Here is a 26316-nt window from a genome sequence, read left to right on the forward strand (position 1 = left end):
TCAGTCGCCTAGAACTTAGAACTAATTAAACCTAACTAACCTAAGGACATCACACACATCCATGCCCGAGGCAGGATTCGAACCTGCGACCGTAGCGGTCACGCGGTTCCAGACTGAAGCGCCTTTAACCGCACGGCCACACCGGCCGGCTGGTGAGGGAATAGTAGATAGACACAGAAGGCGAGGCGGAGTGTATGTCACGCTAAGATTCCAAGGAATTTGTAGACTTTTAGGAGGGGGAAACTGTTCCCTCACGTGTTAGATATCTTTGGTAATGAGGTAAGCCTCCCATAACCTAAACGTTAAGCGGAATGAGCGTAAGCCCCGAAATTGTCCAGATAAGCTCAGATGAGCTACCATCGTGCCAATGTCATCCACATATGATCCAAACATTGAGTTTCAACCCGAGTAGAGTTTACAAATCGGTACGCAGTGCAATGAGCAGAAAGCACTTTTCCGTTTATTTATTTTTACATACGAGAGACAATGTTTACATGAGGTAGCATCTTCAACAGTCCGAATTTAGAAAGCCTCACTCGTGTGGGACTTAGTTCGCCTTTTACTTCCACAATATTCTGTGGTTCCCTTAAATTCCCTGTATATAGGGAAGCGGTCATTTTAGGTCGTACAAAATGATTATTCGTGTCTGTTTGTTCTCTACTTTTATTTTAACTTTTGATATATTCTGTGGAGGGTCATTACACATTTTGTTTTGATGTCTATGCTAGTAGACACATTAAAATTATTTGTATTTTGATGGTTCTCTCAATTTTCTATTTTAAAGACTAAATTATTTACATCATAGGCTGGGCTGACGAGAATAATATTATTTTTTTTTATTTTGCTTTCCAAATCAGCCATGCTAAAGTGCGAGCGCTGTCGTCTTGGTATTTGGAAATGTTTGCAACGAACGCGATCTGAGCCGGTAGCTGGCCTAATCAATTGTACATATTGTCACTGAAAAGGAATTGTCCCTTTTCTTCTGGCTACTCTTTCATAGATAATGAAAATCTAGTAATGCAGATCCATGTATTTGAGTATTTTGAGAATGTTTATGCTATCGGATAATACGAGTAGAACGTAGACGTGCCCACAGAGGCTTAGATTTGATTTGGATTAATTACAGACGCATAATCATACGGAATTTCAGTAAAGTTAAAGAATTTTTAAAGGATTTATTAAATGTTTTAATCAAGTAATCACACCAGTTTGAGTAAGTCAACTGCGTATTTATATTATTTTCTCCATAAATGTCACTTTTTGTGTAATTTCTTGGAGCTGAAATGGATGCCTTGAGAATATTCTAAGTATGAATATAATAAATGTCGTTGAGACAGAAGAGCTTCTATCCGCAAATCAACACGAATTTAGAAAGCATCACTCGTGCTGGACTTAGTTCGCCTTTTTTTACTTCCACAATATTCTGTGAACTATGAAGTAAGGACAACAGACATTCCATATTCCTAGATTTCCGGAAAGCGTTTGACGCAGCGCCACACTGCAGTGTATTAACGATAGACCGAGAGCACGAAATGGATTCTAAGATATGAGAGTGGTTAGAAGACTTTTTAACTAATACAAGCCAGAACGTTCTCGTGGACGGCGAGTGTTCTTCAGAGACAAGAGTATCGTCACTAGCGCATCAGGGAAGTGTGTTACAGCCACTTTTGTTCTCTATATGCAATAAAAGATCTGATAGGATGATAAGCAATCTGCGACTGTTTGCTGATGACGCTGTAGTGTACGGGGAAGTGTTGTAGATGAGTGATTATTGGGGTATTCAGGATGACTTACACAGAATATTTATTTGATGTATGACTGGCAACTTGCTCTAAATGTAGTAAAATGTAAGTTAATGTCGATGAGTACGAAAAACAATATGTAGTTATCGAATGCAGTATTACTGGTGTACAGCTTGACAGAACCATGCGGTAAGAAGTGCAAAAAGCAATTTGTAGGGCAGTCCAGTGGTCGACTTCTGTTTATTAGGAGAATTCTAGGAAAGTATAGCTCGTGCACACTTGTGCGACCCATTCTTGAGTACTACTCGAGTGTTTGGGATCCTCACCAGATCGAAGCAATTTAGAGGCGCGCTGCTAGATTTGTTACTGGTAGGTTCGATCAACACACGATTATCACGGAAATTCTCCGCAAACTCAAATGGGAATAGAGGGATAGAAGCAGACGCTCTTTCGCTATCGAGAAAGTTTAGAGAACCGACAGGACGGTTTTTATGCCACAAACGGACTCCTTGAGTAAAGACCGAGAAAACGAGATAAGTTAGGGTTCGCACTCATATGGATTGTCATTTTTCTCTCGCTTCATTCGCGAGTGGAGAGCATAGGGAACGACCCTGAGCCGGCCGCGGTGGCCGTGCGGTTCTAGGCGCTTCAGTCCGGAACCGCGTGACTGCTACGGTCGCAGGTTCGAATCCTGCCTCGGGCATGGGTGTGTGTGATGTCCTTAGGTTAGTTAGGTTTAAGTAGTTCTAAGTTCTAGGGGACTGATGACCTCAGATGTTAAGTCCCGGCCCGCATCTCGTGGTCGTGCGGTAACGTTCTCGCTTCCCACGCCCGGGTTCCCGGGTTCGATTCCCGGCGGGGTCAGGGATTTTCTCTGCCTCGTGATGGCTGGGTGTTGTGTGATGTCCTTAGGTTAGTTAGGTTTAAGTAGTTCTAAGTTCTAGGGGACTGATGACCTCAGATGTTAAGTCCCATAGTGCTCAGAGCCATTTGAACCATTTTTGAACGACCCTGAGCCATGCACCAAATGGTGACTTCCAGAGTAAGTAAATACATTAACAGACTGACAATTATTGAACCAAAAGGAAAAGAAAACGTAAATTAGTCACAAACTACGGCGTGCGCAGACGTTATTCGACATGCAAACGTCACTACAGATTTTCGGATTTAGGTTATGACATGTTCGATGTGCCTGCCATCAATTGTGATGTGGAGCAGACGAATAGCGAAATTCTGCATGACCTGCTGAAGTGTCGGAACATCGATGCTATCGATTACCTCATGAATGGCTGTTTTCACCTCAGCAATAGTTTTGGGGGTATAGCAGAACATCCTGTCTTTAATATAGCCCGGTAAGAAGGAGTCGCATGTGTTCAGATCCGGACAATATGGCAGCCAAACGAGGCCCATGCCAGTGGCATCTGGGTACCCCAGAGCCAGAATGCGTTCCACAAACTGCTCCTCCAGGACATCAACCACAACCGTGCAGTTCGAACGTCCTATCCCAAACCGCTCAGAAGTTATGAGGATTTTATTTCATATAGTTCAATAATTGTCACGCTGTAGATGTAGATGTAAATGTAAGTGGATGTTAATTCGACGTAACCTGTTCAATAGTGTTAATCGTGTAACAGGCTCAGAAGGACTATCATTTGAAGGAGAGGTACCAAGACTCAGCACTACGCACTCCTGACTTGACCACTTTGTGTGAAATTGAGATTTTCTTGAGGTTGTACGTAACTAAATACACGTCTGCTCAATGAGAAAAGTCAAAGCTCTCGACCAGTTATTTCGTAACTTATTTCTTATCAAGAATACTGAAGCAAGAATACGATATTAGTGATAGGCTAGGAATTGTCGTAGTGAGATCATGGCCGATACCGTCACCTCATATGATTCCAATGGACAAGCTCTTATGAGGGTATGGAGGAGCCAGTCTTACGAGATTATAGTCGACTCTAACATTGTTCTGGCTGCCACAATCTCTGAAGTGCCTTTCAGTCATGATCTCGAAACATGTAAATATGTGTACTGTTAATGCTCAATGGTTACTCAATAAATCATACATTTTACTAGACTGTTAAATGATAAACTTCACCCTAAAATACCGATCACATGCCGAACTGAGACAGCCTATGTAAGTATCTGAAAATAAGAACTCTCCTTGTCGAACAACGATATACTCCGGGATCTTGTCAAAAATGTTCAATTGTGTGTGAAATCTTATGGGACTTAACTGCTAAGGTCATCAGTCCCTAAGCTTACACACTACTTAACGTATACTATCCTAAGGACAAACACACACACCCATGCCCGATGGCGGACTCGAACCTCCGCCGGGACCAGCCACACAGTCCATGACTGCAGGGCCCTAGACCGCTCGGCTAATCTCGCACGGCAGATCTTGTCACTCTAGTAAAAAGTTACAAGTAAACTTTGATATAGGCCAGAAGGATAAAGAATAAAAATGAGCTTTATTAATCGTCCCAAAGCTTTTGAATTATCTTGGGTGGCACCCCGCCCATCACAGTGTCAACACATGTCCAGATCCAACATAGACGTGATTCCAATTATAACGTGTTACACGATAGGTTTATGTGCGTACAAAAAATCGTTTCTCTTATCACGTTCTTATGGCCATTCTGTGAGAGATACTACGGAATCAGTGGAATCTAGTTACAATCTCTATTGGTCTCTTAAAATAGCCAAATTCTGTCCGTTTATTTATTTATTCATTTATTTTCCGCAAGAACCTTATATTCTACGATAGCTAAGACGAGCGTAATACGTTAATGACGAAACATTCAAAAGCGTCATATACAATCATGACATACAGGATGATTCCATGATTACAGACTTCCAGGGATAATGGAGAAAGGTAAATGTATCAATTTGAGGTAAAGGACCCTGGTCCAGAAACGACCGAGTCATAAGGGAAAGTCGTTTTGATTCCTCTGACAGTGGAATACATGTACCGGTGCTGTTGTTATTAAGATTTGAGGGTAGGCAACTTTCAGAAGAGGTAGTATGGACCAAACAAGAAAAAAAAGTCCATTAAACATGGGCTCTAAAATGTATACCTTAAGGGCTATGAGTACTTGTTCATCTACGCTACTGTGAAAAAGGTCTCTTTTACTGAGCAAGTATGCATTTTTTACTGTAATTTTTTTTCTTGTACTTTCATAAAGCCTCTTACCCTAAAATCTTAGCAGCACTAATATTGATAAATGTATTCCATTCTAAGAGATATCAGGAAGGTTTTCACCTATAACGTTCAGCTCGGTCGTTTCTGGACCAGGATCCCTTACTTCAAATTGATACAGCTACCCTCCTCCACCATAAAAAAAAAAATGGTTCAAATGGCTCTGAGCACTATGGGACTTAACATCGGAGGTCATCAGTCCCCTAGAACTTAGAACTACTTAAACCTAACTAACCTAAGGACATCACACACATCCATTCCCGAGGCAGGATTCGAACCTGCGACCGTAGCGGTCGCGCGGTTCCAGACTGAAGCGCCTAGAACCGCTAGGCCACTCCGGCCAGCCCTCCACCATCCCTGGGAGTTTGTAGCACATCAAGGAATCAACTGTCCAATCACAATTCATACACAACATATAGTCGTTGGGAGACTTCGAGCAGTAGTGGTTTGGAGACGTTCGTTGCCAGTTACACAGCATGCTATTAATCGGTGTTGACTGCTTTGTCGCGATGGTTTCTAAAAGGAGTGACGAGGCGGTTATTTGACATGTCAATACAAACAGCAATCTCAGTTTCGATAACACAAAGTATTAAACTGATCATTACCTCCGCTGCGCACATTGTTGTTTCGTGGAAGCTCGAAAACAGATGCTTGTGTTGCCTACTGCAGGCGGAGCTTGATCATCCCCGCATCGTACACTGCACCTCATCTCGCAGCAAACTCCAAACGCTCTGCCCGCTCACCGTAACCCCTGCTCACAACGCGCCACGTTGACAGTTGTTGGTGAGTAGTAACATCAGCACGCAGGACGTATGACTGTTGTTTGGCGTGAGCATTAAAGGTTGTGAAATGCAGATGGAGACGCAAGAGGCGCAGACAGGGTTGTCAGATTTACCGCCTACAAATACCATGCGAAACACTCATTGTCAAGAGACTGGTCGCCTACAAAAACAGTTCATTTAAACAGATTCCAGGCAAACGTTTTGAAAGATTGGCTCATGAAGCTATGGAGATCGCGATCGACAGGTTGATCACCACTGATGTATACAACGGTGTCTGGCAGGTTAATAGTTTGAAGAACAAAGGTATCAGTAAAGATACCAACCAATCGCATTTTGTGATGGTAGGTATTTTTTATGTTTCGAGTCGCATAGCGCCTCATCATCAGACTATGCAGTTTTTAATGTTTGTTTGTAGCATTGTTCAGGTCGATGTATGGGCTTGACAAGACAGATAAAATAGAAACAAGTAAGAAGTGAATGTGGGTAAGTATTCAGAATTAGCTACCTCATGATGTCTTGTCTGGAATTAGTTACATCACGATGTTGACTTGATGGTATTACTTACAGTTATCTGCATCTAAGAGATTAACGTAGGTGCACAACTCACTATGTAAAAAATAGTTTATGTTGTCGAATTATAATAACTGCACAAAACAAAGACGTCGAAAGTCGCCCGTTCGAAATTGTGGAGATGCATGTCAGATAATTAAAGTTGTAAAACTACCGTAGGCTACCGCAAGCAAGCGTAGACTACGGTGGTTTTCCTAGTAGCTTTGGTCAGTTAAGATCGTAGCCGCGTTACTTGTATGTTAGGTGTGATGCATATCGGACGTTAACTTATTTTGATCGCTTTGTTTGTGCATGGCGTCACTGTCTTACCAGATTCTCCCAGAAACCGGAAGCACCTATTAGTTTTTACTTATTAAATGCAATTTACATTTTGTAAGGATATAAAATACACAATGGACTAAGACTGAACGATGTGCAGTTCTAATTATCTACAAAACAAACGAACAATAAACAGTCTCTCTATCACACATTCATTTATGTTTCTTTCCTTACCAATGCTACCGGTAATCCTACGATTTACTGCGTCGTTTGTGTACTGTACCAAAACTACCGAACCGTAGTTTTGGCAGAGTGCAACTCTACAGATAATCATCCGAGGAAAGAGGAAGAAGTCACTGGACGCTATGTCAGAAGAATATGGGGAGGTGTGGGTTGTTGGGGGCGGGCGAGAGGCAAACTTTGATAGCCCTGGGATGCAGGCTGTGTGAATGTATCCTGTACAGATTGAGTAGAGGCGTTATCGTGGAGCAAAAACACCCCCTTGGACAAGCTGATACTATGTTTCGTCTTGCGGCTTACCATAACCTTGTCAGAGTATTCTGGTAGTAGTATGCTCCTGTGACGTTTGCCATTTACGGCCATAATCTGTTATTTCTACACCATGGCGTTCCCAAAAGACGCTTAGCAACACCTTGTCCAATGATGGTTGGTTTTCGCCTGCTCGCTTAGCCCCTATGTCTCGTGGTGACACTGATACAGCCAGCACTCGTCCATGTTGATTACGTGGATGAAGAAGCCATCTGGATTGGCTAGACACAGCTACAACATTTCTGCTGCTGCCTCGGGTCGGCGGGCTTTTAAAATGCGTGTGACCAATTGCGGAACCCAGCGCATGGCGGCATTTGTCATATTCAGAGAGTGGTGCAAGATGGTGAAAACTGATCCATGACTGAATTTTATTGATTCCACTATGGTCTCGATTGTGATACGCAAGTGTTCAAGCATCAGGGTTTCCACTGCTCTTTCCATTGTCGGAAGGATGCTCTGCCACTTCTTCGTTATTTTAGACTCGTTTGACGACACTGAAATAACCTGCACCACCATATGATGATGTATTGTTACCGTAGACTTGCAAAAACTCAGGAAGGATTTCTCCATCGTTGTTTCCCTTCAGACGCAGAGAACGAGTGCCCTAATGATACACCACTTTTGTTTTGGTTACCCTGGCGGAGTGCTATGGTGCTGTGGTGCAAGACTTTCAGTGTGTACCAATATTGGTGATATATAACTGGAAACATATAAAAAATTTAATTATCTAACTTCATTTTTGCGAGGAGCTAATTACAACATTATGATTACCCTTAGAATGACTAAATTATGTATTGCTAAAATTATTTGTTTCTTGCAAAGATTGTTGTTTAGAATCTCTAAGCATCTAAATTACACGCTGTTACTAATTGACTGTTAGCAATCATCTCGATTTCTTTAGTTCGAACTGGTGAGGTTCTGAGTTGAGTTTCTTGTTACTTCGCCACTGCCCTCTGTGACATGGAAAAGATTAGACAAGAGGGATTTCCTGTGTAGACAACACCAGTATATGGTTTAACAGTAGGACTACACGTAATCTTTTCAAGGGTACCCACAACAGAAAAGTGTTCTCCATAATGGCTGTTAGCTATACTTTTGGTTAGATATGAAATGGTTCAAATGGCTCTGAGCACTATGGGACTTAACAGCTGTGGTCATCAGTCCCCTAGAACTTAGAACTACTTAAACCTAACCAACCTAAGGACATCACACACATCCATGCCCGAGGCGGGATTCGAACCTGCGACCGTAGCAGTCACACGGTTCCGGACTGCGCGCCTAGAACCGCGAGACCACCGCGGCCGGCGGTTAGATATACCTTTTGTTCGATATACCCATAGTGAAGAGATGATTCTATGAACCGAGCTGTTGGTTGGGAAGGGTTATACCTGTTATTTGTGACAAAACCCATTGTGAAATAAATGTGTTAGGAAGCAGGTATTAATATCCCCAGTTCCTTGAAGAGGTCTTTCAGGACGTTCATTTGTACATATCACAAATAATTCATATTACGTATTTTTTACTCAGAATACTTTAGCTTTTTCTAGGGGACTGATAACCATAACGTCCCATAGTGCTCAGAGCCAATACTTTAACTTTGCTTGACGAGTTACCCAAAAAGCAGTTCATTATGATATTACGGAATGGAAGCAAGCGATGTTTGCCATCTTTTTTATTTTTATACCACCTATGTCTGAGAACACTGGAATTGCACACAAAGATCTGTTCAGCCGTTTCAGAAGTTCTGTGGTATGTTCCTCCCAACTGAATTTATTAGCAAGTTGTAATACGAAGAATTTTATACTGCCGAGTTCTTCTATCTGCTTAATCCATATGGACACCCGTGCGTGTTAAGGCGCCTCTTTCGGGACTGGGAGATGCGCCGGGCCCGCATAAGATCCGCCTTGGCGGATTAACGACGGGGATCGGTGTGTCGGCCAGCCTGGGTGTGGTATTTAGGTGGTTTCCCACATCCCACTAGGAGAATACCGGGCTGTTACCCAAGTCCCACCTCAATTAATGATTCGCAGGCATTTAGAAAGTTTTACTCATTTTCACATGATTGGCGCTACACGCAGACGATTGTGGTACACACATTCCGCCCCGAGGGTAACAGGTGACGACAGGAAGGGCATTTGCCCACTTCTTAATTAACCACGCCAGATCCGTTAATAACCATGCCGACCCTGCGCTCAAGAAAAAGAACCTCCTCTATCTGCCTGTCAGGAGACGTAACACGGCATTTGCAGAAATGGAAGCAGAACTTGGATGGTCGATATTATTATTATTATTCTCGTCTCAGAAAAATACCAGCACACAGTCAGATCAGGAAATAGCCAAATTAGACTGGGAAAATAGAACACACGTGGTGAACTTGTTTCTTCATAACACATGTGCTCATAACTTTGCAACCTACGAGAATCTCGGGAGGATATAAATGACAGCTATCCTCCGGGGATGATGTCGGGCACAGACGTCATTGAAGCATGCGGCTTGTGGTTCGCTCATGTCTGCATTCACAATTTGTGTCATCAACATTAAAGCCACATTTCCTCATATTGTTCTTGGAACTTGCCACTCCAGATATTAGTCTCTTTAGCGACTTCCATACCAACCAGCTTTAGCTGGAAAATGGCAGGAATGAAGGCTAAATCCTCCACACGTGAAACAGTATCTGGATCCTTTTCAGTACCATAGCTGACTATCTCAGTGAATATAGGAGGTATGTAAAGGTTTTTCAGAGACCACAACAGTCACAAAGTTTGTAGACATTCTTAAACCATATAACGTAGCAACAAATTTAGAGCTTCAGGCTACAGTGGTAATACGAAAACGTTTAACAAAAGTGGGCATAGATATTGAAGTCGTTTTGTACAGTCTTGGCATGTTCTGTGCTCTCTTGCGGAGAATGAGAAGGGATACGTAATACGAGGGAATATTTACTTCGTTTATTGGTCTGCTGTTCACATGAAAAATCTGAAATACTCACCCAGTGTGTTTATATGAAATGGCAGTCAGGTAGCTCCACTTTTATGGCTTCTGCATCTTGTTAACCACTGGTCGTAAACTTGCAAGGGACACTTAAAACACGACAGCACCATCAACTCTATTGTACAATAGAAACAAGATGACCGTCAAATCAAATCTTGTTTCGATTTAACTATCGATGTGTCGATCCTGGTGTTAGCATTCACTTTCACTGTCTTCTGCACTTCTTGCTGTCCCATCTCTGGTGTTGATCAACGACATGTATTACAATACCAGCTTCAGTTCCCGACGTTGCCCGGAATGTTTAATATCCGCTACACAAAGTGATCGACCCTGAGCCATGTTGATACTCACAGTGAATGCAGACCCCATGGGAAACTGTAATCGCTTTAAATCGAAGGGCATATTTCAACCACTGAGTATCCACGGGACGCGAAGAATGAATATGTCTTCACCTGCGGCATATTCCGTGAAGTTTACTTTTGGCAATAGTTTTTAACGACCAGCCTGTTCCACTGTAAATGTAACAACGGCAACTAATCAATAAATAAGAGTTGGCAAATCGTTTTTCTGTTCACTTTTCGAGCTGTCGCTCGTCCCGCGGTTAGTGACGTCTGATGCTACTATCGTTTGTTTGGAAGTTTAATTTTTCATGAATTTTCTTCACTGTTTCATCTGAATGTAGAAATCTGAAGTAAATCGGCCAAGACCTTTGAAGTAAATCGGTCGAATGCTTTTCGAGATGTTTGGTAACAAAGTTTCTCCTTTATACATACAGGGTGGCAATTATTGAACTATATGAAATAAAATCGTCATAACTTCTGAGCGGTTTGCGTTAGGATGTTTCAAATAGCACGGTTGTTGGCGGGGCATGATGGGAATTGGTGTATCCATGTATAGATTGGTTTAGCGACGAAGCCCACTTTCATTTGGATGGGTTCGTCAATAAGCAAAATTGGCGCATTTGGGGGACTGAGAATCCGGATTTCGCGGTCGAGATGTCTCTTCACTCTCAATGGTGACTGTGTGATGTGCATGTCCAGTCACGGAATAACTGATGCGAAACTGCTTGATGGCAAGGTGACTACCGAACGGTACGTGAAGATTTTGAAAGATGATTTCATCCCCATTATCCAAAGTGACCCTGATTTCGACAAGATGTGGTTCATTCAACACGGCCCTCAACCCTACCGAAGCAAGAGGATGCTTGATGTCCTGGAGGACCATTTTGGGGACCGCATTCTGGCGCTCTAGGGTACCCAGAGGCGACTAGCATGGGTCTCGTTTGGCTGCCATATTCTCATCTGAACACATGCGACTCCTTCTTTTTTGGGCTATATTAAAGATAAGGTGTACAGCAATAGCCCCAAAACCATTGCTGAAGTGAAAACAGCCATTCAGGAGGTCATCGGCAGCATCGAAGTTCCGATACCTCAGCGGGTCATGCAGAGTTTCGCTATTCGTCTGCGCCACATCATCGCCAATGATGGCATGCATATCGCACATAAATATCTGTTGTGACGTTTACATGTCAAATAAAGTGTGTGCACGCTGTACTTTATAACTAATTTACAATTTTTCATATAGTTCAGTAACTGGCACCCCGTATATTGCGTATATTAAAAATATGTAACCTATGCTCTCCCAAATGTTCATTAGGGGATCGAGTAGAAATCTGAAGTAAATCGACCGAGAACTGTTAGAGATTTTTGGTAACAACCTTTCTCCTTTATATATTGCATACACATTATGTTTTAGTCAGATTACGAAATATTATGTAGACGGTGATCATCTTCTTGCCTTGAAGGTCGCAAAATTTCATCAAGATCGGAATAAAACTACACATTTGTTTGAATTACAAACAAACAAGCAAACGGGCACTCTTTTTTTATATGTAGAGGAGAGGCGGTGACAATCTGATGTTAGAATGACAATATAAAAATTATTTTAAAGTATTACAAAGATATTGCTATTGGAGCCCAAATTTAAATGGTTCAGATGGCTCTAAGCACTATGGGTCTCAACGTCTGAGGTCATCAGTCGCCTAGACTTACAACTACTTAACCCAACTAACCTAAGGACATCACACACATCCATGCCTGAGGCAGGATTCGAACCTGGGACCGTAGCAGCAGAGCGGTTCCAAACTGAAGCGCCTAGAACCGCTCGGCCATACGGCCGGCCTCAAATTTATATATATGCTGTTAACTTCTCCGTATTTTCTGTTTCAACAGTTCAGTTTGGTGAAGAAATGTGAGTTCTTAAAATCTGTGATTTCACTGAGGCTGTCGTTTTTCCAGTTTTGGCTCTAGATTGAAATATTCCATTTCCTTCAAGATGTAAATTTTCCAGCTTTCTTCTAAAGTATGCAGTACTTTGACGTCGTTGTCTACTTCAACACTGTGTCATGTTCCGTCTATATTCTTCGCTATAGCCACAGTAGCTTGAAGAATGAAAATTATATTTCGAAAATTTGATTCATTAAACACTTTCAGTAAGTCAACATATTTTCCATGGTTTTGAAACAGTCACTGTCCATTGACAGCCAATATGGCTTTAAATTGTAATACAAAAGGCGTTTCACCGTCAAAAGACGTGCAGAGGCAGAATAAACGCTGTAGTCGACGAGCCTGATATTGAGATGCAATATAGTGAATAGCGCACGGCCCCACATATACTCAGTGCACGCACGAAACAGCGCAAACCTGTAAAGGTGAGGGTCAGACCAAGACCGACACCCACAGCGCGCGAGATGCGACGCACCCTGAGCAGAGGCCAGTGCGCGCGCCGGCCGAGGAAACCAGAAGGACACTGCGTGACGACACGGCCGCCGGCGCATTATTAATAGAGCGGGAATCAGTCATTGCTCTCGAATCGATGCGTGCGCGTTCTAAAACAGCTGAGTGTCGGTGGCGGCGGCAGCGGCGGCGGGCGGAGCGGCCCCTCCCCTTCGCCCCCCTCCCCCCTTCACCAGCCGCGCGGCCCCCCTCCCCCGCCACCACCTCCGCCGAGGTGAATGACTGAAATGTCAAAGTTTGGTGACGTCACGGCGAGCCGGGCAGCTGTAGAGGGAGCGCGGGCGCAGTCTGTTGGCAGAGTGTGTACGGTGTGTATGTGCGGCGCGGCGCGCTCCACGCTCCACGCTCCGGTAAGTTCGCGGCACGCAATTTTTCTGTTTTCCGCCGGCCGCGGCCGATGACCCGCGCTCCTTCCCGAGCGCTTTTTCTTATCGGCCGCCCCCAGATAACGCCCGAATATATGTATTCGCGTCGCCGGCTCGACACGCAGCGCGTCCCGACCTCGGCCGTTTATTTATTTTGTGTGCTACTGCGCGACAGTGTTTTGCCGCCGCTGAAATAACGTGCGCGTCCGCCGGTGTGAAAGTCGCGGTGCGCGCACGTGACTCGGCGTGCGTCCTCGGTGCACGCATAAAGCACGCACTATTACCGACTGCGTTACGCTGCGCTTGCAGTGAACGCGTCTAGAACTAACGTCTGTGCCTCGATTGCGCGATTGACAATTGCGCGGCACCGCGACCACTAATCCCTAAACGTATTGTCACGCGGTGTCAATGACCCGGACGGCCGTTTAAAGCGGGACAGTCCGCGCCGATTAATGTTTGGGATACACTGAGCATCATTCTGCCTTCCCAACCAGTGCCCAAGAAGTGGGGAATCGTTCGCACACAAGTTAAAGCAAACTGAGCTTTCGCTGTGGGCGATAGACAAAAGACGCTTCCACGTAGAATCCTGTGCGGGTCACGTGGTCGTCGTACGTTACTTTTTGAAGCTCGGGCGTCTGTACACCTTAGCCCTGGCTGCAAGCTACAGTTTTAGTCGGCACGTGGAATGTTCTACGAACGCTGTTGCCATGCCGGTCCTCTAATGTAAAAGCAGAGGTTCTATTTACAGCCATTGTTTATAATAACAATGTTTACTCTTCCCTCTCGATTCGCACAACCGCATGGCGACTGTGAGCAACAGCAGCCGGGAAATCTTCTCAACGCATCGCGTTAAATCAACTGACTTAACGTACGTGAAAGAAAAACGAAAAATTATTTGCACCGAGTGTTTTTCTTGCAAGTCTTCCGCCTCGCATTCTCGTCTTTACTTGGCAGCGCCTGGCAAATTGTCTCTGCCTCGTGATGACTGGGTGTTGTGTGCTGTCCTTAGGTTAGTTAGGTTTAAGTAGTTCTAAGTTCTAGGGGACTGATGACCATAGATGTTAAGTCCCATAGTGCTCAGAGCCATTTTTGAACCTGGCAAATTAACGAATCGCTACAAACGCTGCACGTCCCTGTCTATCGCTGTGCACAAACGAGAGAGCTTTCGATAATATCCGAGCAGAGAAAGCTGCCTTTCGCACAGCGAGGTAGCACGCGGGGTATTTGTTATCTCGTAGCGCGCGCGTCTGACCTCCGAAGGAATGACCTCGGCGGCTGCGTCGTTGCTGGCTTGTAATTTTTCCGTGGAATGCCGGCAACTCGCCGTTGCGCCAGAGAAGTCTGCTAAGTGATGCGCCTGTAACGACTAGCCGCAATGAATGCAGCCAGAAGCCCCTCGCCGGCTTAACCCAAATCACCTTGCAAATCGGATTATTTCGTCCTTATCTCAAGGTCACGGTGAGATTCCATGCTCTTGGGTTGTCTCTCTGAGATTCCCTGCTCCTGGGTTGCCTTGCGAGTGAGTCGTGATACATTCATAAATTTCTTTTTTGTCTCGGTTACTTCTACTTAGACATCGCATTTGTGCTTAGTGCAATAAATAAGTTCAGTTCCATACAATTTGCGCATCTATTAGCAATTTTTCTCTGCTACATTATTTCAGTTACTCTCGTCAACAACATTCAAATGTCATTCGAAAGACTGTCCGTGGACGACGAACGGAGTTGTACACTAAGCAACCTTCACAGTGCCATCGAAAGGCAAAGATAACTGCGAAGTAAACTCCTGAAAAAGAACTCCGCATTCGTCTCAGGCTAGTGCGCCTTTGCTTCGAAACCTCACCACTTTCGTATATAACGCTTTCAGTGTGTGTACAGTTGTTGCAACGTAAGAAATGAAACAGCAGCCGTAGGCATGCGAGCGAGAGCATAGGCGGCTGGCTATACCTGTGTTGTAGCGCTGGCGCGCTGCCGGGTCAACGCCCTAGCTAGCGCTCATGTCAGCTTCTACAGTCTATCTCTTTAAAGCGGCCTTACGTTGCATCGAACGCTATTTATAAGGCACGACTTTTCTCTCCCGCGCCAACAATTCCTGATCCTGCGACCTGCCGACAATACTAAACGCGCCCGAAGTTTACCGTGCGACGCTGTTCGTTTTGTATACGACGCTGCGCAGATCGCGTCGCTGTCGCCGCGGAAACGCATTACGCAATTGGCGGGCAAGCTGTGCTGCAAAATCACCTAGCATGCCTGTTGCTGACGTCAGTATTTTCGTTTCGTTGCCTCAGGAGATATTTCAGGCAGGTGCGATCTTTTGCTAATGCAATTAACGCTGCTACGCAACGCAACAGTTCATGAACCCGAAGTACATTCTGTATCCCTATGCGTTAATGCGTTTCACTCACCGCCTTCTAAAATTCGTGTCTAGTCATTACAACAGACGAACTGCTCTGGTTCGCCTGTGATAGTTGTATTCGAGACAAATGCTTCGAAAATAACCACTCGGTTTGCATGTCAGTAGAAAGAGCATCACATCGAAGCGGAAGCTACCAAGCTGCAGAGAAAGAAACAGCAAAACATAATCGTACTGTTTATTAACATTTCCTATAGCTCTTTTCTGTTTCTAATACAGTCTTGACTAAATTGCCCCAATATAAGTTCTCGCTGTGTTCAGTTTGTACAGGAAACTGAATTAGGAATTGTAATTAAGAAATTTATCACTATAATTGACGTAATATGGTTAAAGAAAGCTATGTACAAATCAGATTCCGCTTAAAGTGAGATTCTACCAAACTCTTTCGTGTACGAGTGAAGAATTAGAGTCTGGTGTATAATGAGGAATTACACCAAATGAAAATTTGAAATCTAGTTGTTAGATACTGGCAATCGCATTTCCAACATATGATGGAAACTGTACTGCAGATGCTTCCCAGAAGAGACGCTGAAACAAAAAACTGCAACGTACCTTCAGTGTTACGCACGGCAACAATAACTGTTTGACGAATCCAATAACAGGAGTGTGGAAGAGACCAACACGGTCTAGTAAGCACGATACGTGAAGAGCAAAACGACAATGCAGATTTCGACGCGATACGCGTATAGCACCCGCGAAGTGGTGTTGGTCGCAATAACAATAAAGCTGCTAGCTTTATTTGAGTCTGCAGCTCCCGGAAGACTAGCTTCCGGGTAGCAATCGAGCATCGAACGAGAATAGTTTTGTAGCACTCTGATCAGGTTATCGGCGTGGGGCGAAGCTCTTGACAGTGGCTGCGCGGTTCGGGCGATTAGCTTTAAAGTGTCATTCACCTAGCGCTGTTTCAGTTGCCAGCTCGCTTCCGCCTCGGCTGTGTTTCTCCCTCGCGCCGCTGCTCCCACCTCCAGCTCTGTATTAATGCATCACAACGATGAAACACTGCTATGGTCCAGCTAACGCTTACCTTAGGAACATCGCAGCTAGTAAATAATTAAAGCTCTCTGCTTTTCTCTTAAAGTGGCTGTCGAATCTTATGACAGATTCATTGTTCTATTATATACGTGTGAGAGAGTCTTTCACTGCTGGATAAATGGTTAACGTGTACATTCGCACTGTTTGCCTTGGTTTAATTACCACGTCTAAAATATAGTAATCCGTCTCACGTCATTTGTGAACCTGAATCAAAATTTCGTACCAAGATTTTTGATACTATAGTCTTCAGACGAACACTGACCCCGAGCCCTCTCGAAAGTTAGTAACCGTATCGTCGAGGAAAAAAATTGTGCAATCATTACTTTTGCTCCAAAGTGATGACGGTACATTTGATTCATTCTGTACATTCGTGTTCCGTTATCAGTATGATACAACGTTTTCATTAATTAAGAAATGAATACCAGTATACATTCTTGCAAAATTTAATAATGAGTCTGATTAGATTTACTGAATTACTAAATTTTAAATGCTGAGATCACTGCACGTCATCACATTTCCTTTTGTTCCGAATACTTCAACCACTTCGATAGCCTATGCGTAGGCGGTGCGCAGCTGTTTTTGATATCCGAAATCTGAGACAGAAACAGCGCGTACACTGCCTAGCTGAAAACTTGATATACATTCTCATCGGTATTTGATGCAATGTTAACTATCACATATAATTTTAGAAATATGTAATTATGTGCCACAGGTACAATTCCTTTCTTCAAAATAGTCGAACAATAGCACAATGATCCAAAATTTTCAATTTTTTTTGCTGTCGGCATTAATCTAAAAGTGTATCTTCAGCTCTCAGTATTCACTTGTGAGATAGTGGACAACGTCGTCCGCAAGCTAAATAGTCGTTCTCGAGCCATCTATCAGAATTAATTTTTTCTCTGATGCGAAGGTAGCGCTGATGAGCAGTTTAAAATTGTGTGCCGAACCATGAATGGAATCTGGGACTTTTGCTTTTCATGGACAACTGCTCTAGCGACTGAGCTACAACGGAGGTAAAGCTGTGAGACCTGGTCCTGAGTCGTGTTTGGCTAGCTCTGTCGGCAGAGCACTTGCCCGCGGAAGGCAAGGGTTCCGCGTTCGCGGCCCGGTCCGGCACGCAGTTATAATTTGCCAGGAAGTCTCAATACAGTTTGTTATCCATACATTTGGAAGGTGCATCTCACGTCAGAGAGCGACGCTTCTAGGGTGAAAAGAAAAGGAAGGATTTATGCAATAGAAAGAGCGTCACAAATTGAACAAGTCAATAACGCGTTGGTCCAAATGGTTCAAATGGCTCTGAGCATTGTGGGACTTAACTTCTGAGGTCATCAGTCCCCTAGAACTTAGAACTAGTTAAACCTAACTAACCTAAGGACATTACACACATCCATGCCCGAGGCAGGATTCGAACCTGCGACCGTAGCGGTCGCGCGGGCGTTGGTCCACCTCTTGCCCCTGTGCAGGCAGTTTATCGATTTGGGATTGATAGACAGAGTTGTTGGATGTCTTCCTGGCGGCTATTGTGCCAAATTATGTCCAATTGGCGGGTTAGATCACCAAGACACCTAGCTGATTGGAGGGCCCTGCCCATAATGATCCAAATGTTCTCAAATGGGGAGAGATCCAGCAACCTTACTGGCCAAGGTAGGGTTTGGCAAGCACGGATACAAACAGCAGAAGCTCTTGCCGTGTGTGGGCAGGAATTATCTTGCTGGAACATAAGCCCAGGATGGCTTACCATTAGGGGCAACATAAAGTACCGGAACTTCAAGCACTGATAGAAAGCACCGAAGCTGAAATCGTTATAGGTACAGAAAGCTGGTTGAAGCCAGAGATAAATTCTGCCGAAGTTTTTACAAAGGTAGAGACGGTGTTTAGAAAGGATAGATTGCATGCAACCGGTGGTGGAGTGTTCGTCGCTGTTAGTAGTAGTTTATCCTGTAGTGAAGTAGAAGTGGATAGTTCCTGTGAATTATTATGGGTGGAGGTTACACTCAACAACCGAGCTAGGTTAATAATTGGCTCCTTTTATCGACCTCCCGACTCAGCAGCATTAGTGGCAGAACAACTGAGAGAAAATTTGGAATACATTTCACATAAATTTTCTCAGCATGTTATAGTCTTAGGTGGAGATTTCAATTTACCAGATATAGACTGGGACACTCAGATGTTTAGGACGGGTGGTACGGACAGAGCATCGAGTGACATTATACTGAGTGCACTACCCGAAAATTACCTCGAGCAATTAAACAGAAAACCGACTCGTGGAGATAACATCTTGGACCTACTGATAACAAACAGACCAGAACTTTTCGACTCTGTATGTGCAGAATAGGGAATCAGTGATAATAAGGCCGTTGCAGCATCCCTGAATATGGAAGTTAATAGGAATATAAAAAAAGGGAGGAAGGTTTATCTGTTTAGCAAGAGTAATAGAAGGCAGATTTCAGACTACCTAACAGATCAAAACGAAAATCTCTGTTCCAACACTGACAATGTTGAGTGTTTATGGAAAAAGTTCAAGGCAATTGTAAAATGCGTTTTAGACAGGTACGTGCCGAGTAAAACTGTGAGGGACGGGAAAATCCCATCGTGGTTCAACAACAAAGTTAGGAAACTACTGCGAAAGCAAAGAGAGCTTCACTCCAAGTTTAAACGCAGCCAAAACCTCTCAGACAAACAGAAGCTAAACGATGTCAAAGTTAGCGTAAGGAGGGCTATGCGTGAAGCGTTCAGTGAATTCGAAAGTAAAATTCTATGTACCGACTTGACAGAAAATCCTAGGAAGTTCTGGTCTTACGTTAAATCAGTAAGTGGCTCGAAACAGCATATCCAGACACTCCGGGATGATAATGGCGTTGAAATAGAGGATGACACGCGTAAAGATGAAATACTAAACACCTTTTCCAAAGCTGTTTCACAGAGGAAGACCGCACTGCAGTTCCTTCTCTAAATCCTCGCACAAACGAAAAAATGGCTGACATCGAAATAAGTGTCCAAGGAATAGAAAAGCAACTGGAATCACTCAACAGAGGAAAGTCCACTGGACCTGACGGGATACCAATACGATTCTACACAGAGTATGCGAAAGAACTTCTCCCCCTTCTAACAGCCGTGTACCGCAAGTCTCTAGAGGAACGGAAGGTTCCAAATGATTGGAAAAGAGCACAGGTAGTCCCAGTCTTCAAGAAGGGTCGTCGAGCAGATGCGCCAAACTATAGACCTATATCTCTGACGTCGATCTGCTGTAGAATTTTAGAACATGTTTTTTGCTCGAGTATCATGTCGTTTCTGGAAACCCAGAATCTACTCTGTAGGAATCAACATGGATTCCGGAAACAGCGATCGTGTGAGACCCAACTCGCTTTATTTGTTCATGAGACCCAGAAAGTATTAGATACAGGCTCCCAAGTAGATGCTATTTTTCTTGACTTCCGAAAGGCGTTCGATACAGTTCCGCACTGTCGCCTGATAAACAAAGTAAGAGCCTACGGAATATCAGACCAGCTGTGTGACTGGATTGAAGAGTTTTTAGCAAACAGAACACAGCATGTTGTTATCAATGGAGAGACGTCTACAGACGTTAAAGTAACTTCTGGCGTGCCACAGGGGAGTGTTATGGGACCATTGCTTTTCACAATACATATAAATGACCTAGTAAATAGTGTCGGAAGTTCCATGCGCCTTTTCGCGGATGATGCTGTAGTAAACAGAGAAGTTGCAGCATTAGAAAATTGCAGCGAAATGCAGGAAGATCTGCAGCGGATAGGCACTTGGTGCAGGGAGTGGCAACTGACCCTTAACATAGACAAATGTAATGTATTGCGAATACATAGAAAGAAGGATCCTTTATTGTATGATTATATGATAGCGGAACAAACCCTGGTAGCAGTTACTTCTGTAAAATATCTGGGAGTATGCGTGCGGAACGATTTGAAGTGGAATGATCATATAAAATTAATTGTTGGTAAGGCGGGTACCAGGTTGAGATTCATTGGGAGAGTGCTTAGAAAATGTAGTCCATCAACAAAGGAGGTGGCTTACAAAACACTCGTTCGACCTATACTTGACTATTGCTCATCAGTGTGGGATCCGTACCAGATGGGGTTGACGGAGGAGATAGAGAAGATCCAAAGAAGAGCGGCGCGTTTCGTCACAGGGTTATTTGGTAACCGTGATAGCGTTACGGAGATGTTTAAGAAACTCAAGTGGCAGACTCTGCAAGAGAGACGCTCTGCATCGCGGTGTAGCTTGCTCGCCAGGTTTCGAGAGGGTGCGTTTCTGGATGAGGTATCGAATATATTGCTTCCCCCTACTTATACCTCCCGAGGAGATCACGAATGTATAATTAGAGAGATTAGAGCGTGCGCGGAGGCTTTCAGACAATCGTTCTTCCCGCGAACCATACGGGACTGGAACAGGAAAGGGAGGTAATGACAGTGCCACGTAAAGTGCCCTCCGCCACACACCGTTGGGTGGCTTGCGGAGTATAAATGTAGATGTAGATGTAGAACGGGGATTAGAATATCGTCGACGTGCCGCTGTTCTGTAAGGGTGCTGCGAATGACAACCAAAGGGGTCCTGCTATCAAAAGAAGTGGTACCGCAAACCATCACTCCTGGTTGTTGTCCGTATGGCGGGCGACAGTAAGGTTAATATCCCACCGCTATCTAGGGCTTCACGAGACATATCTTCGCTGCTCATTGGGCTCAGTTAGAAGCGGGACTAATCACTGAAGACAATTCTACTCCAGTCAATGAGATTCCAGGCCGAAGACGTGTCTTTGCGTCAGGTAGACAGAATTTGGCACGATACCCCTCAGTAGGATCTCTAACAACTCTATCAATCAATGTTTGCATAAGGGCCAGAGGTAGATTAACACGTTATTGACTTGCTCAATTTGTGAAGCTCCTATTTTTTCTGAAATATTAATCATTTGTTTGACTCTACATGTACATCACATCTATTGATTTTCCTCCCATTCGGATAATTTCTTCGAGGTGCGTCTTTCTTTTCTTTTTCTTTTTTGTCTTAGCGTGTACATAACTAGTGTCTGCAGAGAATACAAATGTTATTGAATTGCTACAAGATGTAATGTCTGTTAAATTAAGCTGTCGAATGTGAAATCAAGGCAAACAGTGCGTATGTTGCGCAATAGACATTATATACTGTGAATAGATAGGCTGCATTATTTCGCAATAAATTAAGGTTCAGCCAGACTGGGACGTAGTTTGTACGTTTTAAACAATATTTTGTAGACAGCAGGGTTTCAGTCCGTGTGAACGCTACCTTTGGTTTTTTCGAATGCCATAGAGCGTCCAGTATTATGAGTGATTCCTCCTGACTTACTGCACAAGTTCGTTATCCGAGTACTCACAGGTCATCATGCACTCTGAGTCCTATGGCTCACAGTCAGAAAAGCAGCAAACCGGAAACAAACAGCGTGCGTGTTTGCTGCAGATGTGAATCTTGAAAGAATGACGTCGAGTTATGAACTGTCGTCGAACTTCTAGAGGCGCTATCAACGACTCTAACTCTTCTCTATACGAGCTGTTCCTTTCTATTCTGTCTTGCAGTTTTGGTGAAACATTGCTATAACTAGTATATGGAGCATTACCAAAATAACACCTCAACTAACATGATTCAAACGACAGTGAACCACTTTCAGTGGGACGTACATTTGCGATTCATCAGCTGTTGGATACATATAACTCGCGAGTTTTTCTCAGGGCAATAGTGTCCCGTTCGTCTGCAGTGTAACATATACTTCCATCAACAATGACAAGGGATAACATCCTCACCGATATCTATGGTCTAAGTTGGAACTCAGACGGATATGAGTGTTCATGTCGGGCGATTAGGTTGGCAAGGGGATATATAAAAGCCCATCCGTGTGGTCGACAAATTACTCCTCAGCAGAGGTAGTAAAATGGATTGAGACACCGCTATCACTGTTCTTGTCAGCGGATCTCTCCAACCTGTCTACAGAAACAGTGGTCGTAATTTATCTGTGGACAGAAGCCATGAGACACATGATGTACCAAGAAACAGCTGCACACACCATCGCAGAACTTCCCTTGTGCTTAACAACACGAAGTGGACTGTCAACACATAATGGTATTTGGGCGTCCGGCACATATACACAAGACCAGTTGCCTTCTATTTGTTATTAGTTCAAGTGACGTGGTCTCGGCACCACGTGTGATACGCTCTAGATGGCGACCATAAACTTTGAGAACGGTACATGGCTGTAGCTTCATATCTACGCAGTTTACGTAGGAATATCATTGCGGAGATGTGTTTCCTGTAATGTTCAATAAGTTATGAGGACTCTTGTTACGCTTTCGCTCTTCAGTTACTTGTGATTATCCTCTTCATTGTTTGGCAGTATCGGTTGCTGGTGACTAGATTTCGACAACTATTAGATTCCGCCGATAATATCTTTTTTCAGCTGTAGCGAACATCACTGTCATCACCTTGGACTTCGATGACTTCTATATAACCAACACACAGTGAGTCCACGAAGAAATTGACAAAGAGGTTCCCATATTGTATCCGTAGTTCGGGCCGATTCCACAGTCGAATATTCAGGGTGTCCCAGGAGGAATAGTCAATATTCAGGGAAGTGACAGGAACGATCATTAGGATAAAAAAAGTCTAGTAAATATAGGTTCTAAAATGGTACCTTAAGATCTATGAGCATTTCTTCAACTTCGATACTGTGAAACAAATCTCTTCTGCTAAAAGCTTTTTACTTTCCATATTTCTGGAGGAGGTACTATGGACCAAAACAAGAAGAAATTGTCTAGTGCAGATGGTCTCCATACTACTACCTCTCAAAATATGGAAAGCAAAGAGCTTGCAGAAGAAGCCATTTGTTTCAAAGTGTCGAAGCTGAAGAAATGCTCATAGATCTTAAAGGTTTGCATTTTAGACCCTATGTGTATTAACCTTTTTGGCTTCCTGTGATCGTTCCTGTCATTTCCACTTATATTGACAATTCCTTTTGGGACACTCTGTATAATATACCCCCTGAACGTGTCAATTCATATTATTTCAACAGCCGTTTGTAAGAGAATTTTATTCAGGTTCAGTGCAACTTATTTACATCATAATCAAGTATAAACGTTAAGGCTCATTTCTTACGACAAATAGCTATTAATTTATAAGCTCGATATTTGAACCAAAAGAAAATGGATAAAACCGAAATAGGGAGAGAGAGTGAAGTTTCCTGTTATCGTAATAGAACTAACGGAAACTATGTAATCGGAAAGACCAGCTAACCAAATAGTGTTCATAACAATATCTTCGATTTTTGTGATCCACGAAGGCGCGTGGCTAATGTTACAAATAATTTACGTTTTCGACATAGGGTATCGACTGTAGCACTGTTGACCTGGAAACATTACTAGGTCATGCAATTCCAACTAGTACTACAACACGAGCGGCATGTCCATTTAGTTGGCGAACGAATGAGAACAACTAACGTATTGTTTAGTTAATTTACCACAGATTGTAGGTGCTGATACCAAGTCTTATTTCCGCATCTGCAGCAAAATTTCAGATTTGCTGATTGTTCCGGTATTCTCGTCATTAGGTCATGGTCTCAATGTCTCAATTGCTAAAATATGGAGACTGAAATGGAGTACTACCAGCAGAGAAGTAGATCCATAGAATTTCTTCTATTATACCGCTGCTTTCATAACCCATCTACCCAACGAATTTTCCTATAGCCCAATGTTAATGGCGTTTCCATATTTTTATCCTCAGTTGAATAAGTCAAAAACAAAAAAACAGAAAATTCTCTAAGGGGACCAAAAACCGAGCGAGTTGGCGCATTGATAACGCACTGGACTCACATTCACTGTTTTAAATTCTCGTCTGCCCATCCAGATTTAGTTTTCCATAGTTTCCCTACATCATTTAAGAGAAATAAGATTTTCAGAACTGCTGTCCTCACTGAAATACTATCAAATGAAGTTTTCAGCATCTGCCTTAAACGTTAGGTGTATACACAACTTTGTGAAAAAAAAATTCTTGTGTTATTTACGTAAAATTGTTTCCTCTGTGTTGCAACCTTCTTTACGAGGAATAACTATCATGATTCAGATTTTTTTCACAGCTGTTTCGACAGAATATTCTCGATTCCACAGAATGTGCTGGATTTTGTCTTAATTGTCTTAACCACGTGTAGGAATATGGGATAAGTATTTATTCAACGCTCGGAGCATAGCCCCCATGGCAAGTTTTTGATCCTTTCATTTCTGTAATCTGCCAATCTCTTATACTCCGTGGATATGAAAAAGCACATTCCACATGTTTTGTGTTCCGGACTCCAATCTCGCAGCCACAGGACAGACTGTACCGATCTTTCCCTGTTGTAATATGCCCTTCCTTCTCGTCTTAGGTTTTCCATGATTCTCTTCCACACAGGTTGGCGCCGCAATTTGAGAATTTTATTGCTCAGTCATTAATGATTGTATTACACACGAATGACATCATTCTACTTCTTTACCACTTTACATAGAACAATTAGTCGTTCTTATTAGGACATATACTTATCACTGTTCTCTGTTGTTATACACAACTGATTAGATCAAAGAATACGTGAAGATGCACCACAAATCGCCCACTTGCTGTTTCTCGCGTCTGCATCAGATGCAAATATAAAATACAATATTGCATAATAATTATAATACTCAAGATCGCAAGACACATTTGTTGAAAGGCGACCAATTTCAATCATAACATGATCATCTTCAGCCTCCAACTTTAGTATAAAACAGGATATAAATTAGAGAGATATATTAAAAGCACTTAAAATTAGCTATAAAATGAAAAAGAAAACGTGGATATACTCATTTTGATGGACAATGGCTGTGAATGGAGCGGGAGCTGCTGAATAACGATAGTCAGCTGCTGGAGAGAACAGTACAACTATTTCTTAAATACTGGTAGTTCCGCCTACAGCTGACAGCGTGATGTCAGCGTTAGCCAATCAGGTTTAAGTCGAGAGAATTATGAACAAAAAGATGTACTTATTAGTAAATAAAACGCCAGAAATACGTAAAATAATCTCTGTATATAAAAGGCAATTTCCTGACTGACTGACATATCATCGCCCAGCCCAAATCCCTAAGGACAGAAACTTGAAGGGAGAAGGCGTGAATGTAGGGCCTAATACTGTTGGCGCCGTTTAAGAAGGGATTTTACGAAATTCCAATCCTAAGGGAGTGAAATAGGGGATGACGGGTTGTTTTGAAAAATGTCGCTATTAAGGCAATTTTGAAACTAGACCCCTGTGGGGGTGAAATAGTAGTTGAAAGCATTTTTTGAAAATATATCATTATTAAAGAACTACTAAAGTACATTTAAAGCTACATCTATGTAGACTAATATTTGACTTCTCGGTTACGAATAAAAAAGACGTGTTTCACTGTTTTAGAAATGGAACCTCCAATGCTATGAAACAGGGGATGTGAATACTTTATTATGAAAAAAAATTTAAGGATAATTCTATGAAAATTTAAATTTGGCTTCTGAGTTACAAATAAAAACATACGTGTTTCATTGTTTTTGGAAATTCATCCCTATGGGGGTGAAACGAGGGATGTAAGC

The 26316-nt window shown here is 43.0% G+C and overlaps 1 protein-coding gene across 1 annotated transcript in view; it reads left to right on the forward strand.

Annotated features, from left to right (window-relative positions):
* Positions 1 to 13192: 13192 nt before the first annotated feature.
* LOC124554815 (ecdysone-induced protein 74EF) overlaps positions 13193 to 26316 on the forward strand; it is an 893955-nt gene continuing 880831 nt past the window's right edge. Inside the window, exon 1 of the mRNA XM_047128473.1 lies at positions 13193 to 13239. The gene's annotated coding sequence lies outside the window, so the exon portion shown is untranslated. The remainder of the gene's footprint in view (positions 13240 to 26316) is intronic.

This window comes from Schistocerca americana, chromosome X, assembly GCF_021461395.2.
Source record: "Schistocerca americana isolate TAMUIC-IGC-003095 chromosome X, iqSchAmer2.1, whole genome shotgun sequence".
In the NCBI taxonomy this organism is placed as follows: Eukaryota; Metazoa; Arthropoda; class Insecta; order Orthoptera; family Acrididae; genus Schistocerca; species Schistocerca americana.